Genomic DNA, 5,154 nt, shown 5'->3' with positions numbered 1-5,154 from the left:
GAGGCATCGCTTCTCGGCCTTGTTACGTATTTTAAGAATCTAAGCTACCCACACATAGACCAAAATGAAGCAGGACCAAACATATAAGCCGTAAATACTATACATAGCCACAAGGGGAGCAATACCTTATTGGAGGCTGCTCCAGCCATAGATAGCAGCACTTTATATATACGAAGAAGCCGAAGTCATTACGTCACCCCGGCTACGCCCACTTGGCGGTCTCTTACCTGTGCACCCAGTGTGAAGAGACCAGAGATTAATAACCACACGCGCGCAGGGTCACGGGCCTCTGCCCGTGGCCCATAGATCAGAGATTTGCAGCGACACCCGCGAGGGGACATGGGCCTTTGCCCATGTCCCGTAGTAGCCAGAGTTATTATCTCTCACACGTGTTCCATTCTTTAGCTACAATTCCCTCCGTATAGCTTCAGTTACCATGCCGGAACATGCAGACGACTTATAATAAATGAAGTGAGTCTAAAGCAACCCGGGATTGGACAACTTTCTTCGAGGAAAACGCAACATATTTGGTGACCCGAGACGTTTGGAAGAAAGTCCCGAGAAATCCCGGCGGGCGCGACGCTAAAACAACTTCAACAGGCCCGCACGTCTGAGGTAAGTATAACTCATTGTTTAAAGATTAAATCTGAAATAGGATTGGTTATAAGAACATTTAGGTGTAAGTTTGTTTTAGCCACCGTCCGGTCGTTACCCCCTGACCCCCGACACACGTGAAGTCCCCACCGCCCCCCCCCTCCAGGCCCCCTACACACGAGTACCCCCTCTCCCCATCCCTTTGTTTACCTGGGCGCTCCTGGCTGTTTGATAAGGCAATGGTAGCCTGCACAAAGGGACCCCCGGTGTGTTATGTCTGTCTCTGTGTCTGTCTGTACCACGTGGTAGGTGGTTTTTGTGTTATATGATGAACGTCTCGAAGTTAAGCCGAGATCATCATAAGGTAATTGGTGAATGTCTCGAAGTTAAGCCGGGCCACCATAAGGTATATTTATTACCGACCATAAAGTTCCAAACTCTTTACGGTGGGGGGAGGAAAGGTCAGGTTTTTAACGTTAATCTAGCTTAGTTGCATATTAAAACGGAGGCTTGGCCAAGGAGTTCAAATTGGATTGATTCCTCCCGGTTCAGTTAAGTCTAATGTGCAATTTTGATTAGTATAGAACGCAGCCGTAGAGTGTAACCACGTGGTGTTAAAGAGACGGCGCGTCTTCGTGACGTGGGTTTCCTTTGTCCAGACGTCCGCCATCTTGGGTCTTGCAGAGACCAAGAGCAGCGGGGAGCCCAACTACGGTGTTACATTCTCTCTCCCTCTTCCTCTCTCCCTCTTCCTCTCTCTCGCTCGTGATACCCCCCCACTCCCTTTGTCCCAGTCTTCACAGGTCCAGTAGTCAGACCCCCCCCCCCCCCATCCCCCTGAGAAGGCAACTCGCCTCTCTATTGTTAGTTAAATTGCCCCTTACCCCCTCAAACCCTCAAACCCTCACACCTAGCCATGTGTTGGAACCAGGATGTAAATTTAGCCTTTGCGACCTGTGTTTGTGTGCATTGATCTTAATATTCTCTCTCTCTCTCTTCAGGAAATAGCAGTATATGCAGTAACGAATGCCTAACACTCAGACATTATGTTTTTCAGGTTGCTAAGCCCTTCTGTCTATTCAACATGCGTTTTGTGTATCAAAACAGAAGTGCAATAGACACGGGTTGTGTCATGCACATTGATTAGGGAACCAGGATGGTTCAAATAGACACGGGGTTCAACTGTTAAAATAATGTTTAATTAATAAATGGTTTTAAACCGGTGCACAAGGCGGGAGTTAGCTCAACTGCTGTAGTTCAATTACAATAACATTTGTTTCAAACGATAACTTCTGAATTTTTCTTTTAGGTTCAGTTTTTGTTTTGTTTATAGAATATCACCATATATTTAATACCAAGATGTGCATAATTGTTGTAAGTTTGGATGACTCTTTATTCTACCTAGTTTAGACGGTTTTTGATTGACCTAGCTCAAGATTCACCAGGTGTCAGACGTAGGATTGTGGCACTTCCTGGGAGCCCCCGAGCCACACGTCGACTGCACCAGGTGTCAAGACGTAGGATTGTTGCACTCCTTGAGGAGCCTCCGAGCCACGCGTTAATCGACTAATCGTTCCTGCAGAGTTCTGAGGTGGTAACGGTGGAGCTCAATGGGAGGCTCCGGGAGAGTACAATCGCGGGCTCACACGGGGAGTGGTGGCGGTGGGACTCATGGGGAGGCCCCGGGAGAGTTGTCATTCGCGGGCTCACACGGGGAGAAATCGGGTGGGTCAGTAAGTCAGAAGGTTGAATTAATGTATCGATTTGATGTTGACCAACAAAAAACTAGATAATTATAATAATAAATACTGTTCATGTAATGGTATAGTTAGGTCTGGGACCTGCGTAGCTAAAAAACTGTTTTGGAAATAGTAATGAACGTGTCCGGGACATGTGTAGCTATAAAATAAGTAAAGATAAAACTGAGTTTTACTTTACTTCACTTTGCTAAGACATATTCACGTTTGATGTGGTATGCAGAAAGTGGCGCAATAGGATATTGTGCAGAGAATAAGGCGTATTCACGTTTGATGTGGTATGCGATGTACATAGGAGTGAATCAAAGTGTGGGCAACATCAAATGCGAGCAATAGGTAGAATAAATGAAGATTAGGTCATCCAATATACATAGTTAGTGTCGGACAAACGGGTAGTATGATGAAGGTAACTGTTATTATGAGATACGGTTAACACAGAAGTGATATTGAACATGCACATTTCAACATTGTTATTTCCCTTTTACATCTTTTTGGTTATAGCAACTTGGTTAAACTACGGCGTGGTTTGCTTTGGTTGTCATTCAATGCGCATGGCTGAAGCAATGCGCAAGGAGGGATGTAGTGTGAATTAAACCAAAGTAGATACTGTAAAACAATTAAAATTAGAATTCATGGAAATATGTTTTTGAACAACTAACTGCTGTACATGAGTTTGTATTTCTGCAATAGAAGCAAAAAGTTCCAGATGCAGACACACCCGGAGCCTACAAACTACCACCGCCGAGCAAGGCAATATCCCGGATTTACTTGAATAACACATTTTAAAACAACCATACCAGACTATGTTTGTTATTGTGTAATGTTGCTTGGTTGCGAGTGCAACCCGTTATTTCTGAATCGCTGCATTAATAATGGTACAGTTGATCTTCCTTGAGGCGATTGTTTTACAGGCCACCTGTTACTGACACGACGACGACGGAGAACCTGTTTGAAGGCTCCCATGATGTAGGAGTAACCTCTCTGAGTTGAGCCCTTGACAAGGAGGGACGAGTCTTGGGTTCATGAATTACAGGCCAGACGGCGAAAAAAACCAAAAAAAAAAACCCAATGACTACAATAATAACAAGCCCAAAACCACCCACATGAATCGGCGCATCAATACACGAAGATCACCCTGAACCCCCAAATCCATGCCCAAACCACCCACATGAACCGGCGCACCAATACACGAAGATCACCTGAACCCCCAAATCCATGTTAGCTATCATCATTTTGAAATTTTAAATTGTATTATGACTACCAATTTTTACTTTACTTTGCACATGATGAAAATTGTATGGCCCTTGTAGCACATAACCAAAGTATTAGCTCAGGATTTCTATGAATAGTTTTGTTTGTGTGCTGTTTGGCCATGTGATTGTATGATAACAAGATTTATGTTCATTGTTTGTATTGTTAAATAATGACCTGTATTCCCAATGAGACCCACAAGGTGAATGACGTCTCAGTATTATGAGAGCATTGTGGTTTTTTCCTCTATTCAAGAGTTTTCCACACGTGTTGATGATTTTAAGAATCTAAGCTACCCACACATAGATTAGATAGAAGCAGGACCAAACATATAAGCCGTAAATACTATACATAGCCACAAGGGGAGCAATACCTTATTGGAGGCTGCTCCAGCCCACAGATAGCAGCACTTTTATAATATACGAAGAAGCCGAAGTCATCACGTCACCCGGCTATCGCCCAATTGGCGGTCTCTTACCTGTGCGCCCAGTGTGAAGAGACCAAGGATTAATAACCACACGCGCGCAGGGTCACGGGCCTCTGCCCGTGGCCCATAGATCAGAGATTGCAGCGACACCCGCGAGGGACATGGGCCTTTGCCCATGTCCCGTAGTAGCCAGAGTTATTATCTCTCACACGTGTTCCATTCTTTAGTTACAATTCCCTCCGTATAGCTTCAGTTACCATGCCGGAACATGCCGACGACTTATAATAAATGAAGTGAGTCTAAAGCAACCCGGGATTGGACAACTTTCTTTGAGAAAACGCAACAGCCTTTTGGCTAAGATCAAGTGTAGTATCTGTTCTTATCAGTTTAATATCTGATACGTCCCCTACCCGGGGACCATATATTAAATTGATTTTTGGAACTGGGAGATGGAAAAGGGGCTTGCTCCGTCCACTCCACGCATCGACCTGTATTGCAGTACCTCCAGGACCGGTTGCACCCCTCTCTCACTGTGAAAAACAAAACTAAACTCCTCCTGAGTCCAGAGAGTAGTGGTGCCGAGATGATGCCTCATGAAAACGTCAAAGCCTCGCAGCCAGATGAACCATCAAAGTGGTTCGACCTCGAAGCTTCAAATTAGTACGCTAGGGACACCTAGTGGTGAATTAAATTATGATGAAAGAAAGAGTTTCCTGTGATGATGTGATGTTTGCTTCGTAGCCTACAACATCACAACGTTTAAGAATTAAAGTCATTTCAGTGATACGTGTGAGTTTGCCGTTCATAAATATCTCCCGAGCTCATGGTAGAGAACAAATCATTTGACCTAGATTTTAAGTCATCCCGGGCAAAATAGATTGTCTCAGTAGCCTTACTAATAATTGTAATAATAGAACTGCATGATGACTGAGAATGAGTGTGATTAATTACATAGCCTAAAAGTGATCTTGGAACTGGGTAGGGTCTTCTTTTTGTAAAATGTGCCACATTGTGAACCCATATCGCGCAACAGCCCGAGATGAAGCCTCGAACGTCACGCGCCACGTCATTTCGCCTATGTGATACGGAGCTTCGCTGGGGGAGGAGCCGAGGTACTCGACACAC

At 44.6% G+C, this 5,154-nt stretch overlaps 1 non-coding gene across 1 annotated transcript; it reads left to right on the top strand.

Annotated features, from left to right (window-relative positions):
- Positions 1-4,365: 4,365 nt before the first annotated feature.
- LOC130389872 (U2 spliceosomal RNA) lies at positions 4,366-4,554 on the top strand. Its single transcript, XR_008896654.1, has one exon. It is a non-coding gene; the product is annotated as a U2 spliceosomal RNA (small nuclear RNA).
- The last annotated feature ends 600 nt before the right edge of the window (positions 4,555-5,154 follow it).

This window comes from Gadus chalcogrammus, chromosome 9, assembly GCF_026213295.1.
Source record: "Gadus chalcogrammus isolate NIFS_2021 chromosome 9, NIFS_Gcha_1.0, whole genome shotgun sequence".
NCBI lineage: Eukaryota > Metazoa > Chordata > Actinopteri > Gadiformes > Gadidae > Gadus > Gadus chalcogrammus.
This window is presented reverse-complemented; position numbering and strand designations above follow the sequence as displayed.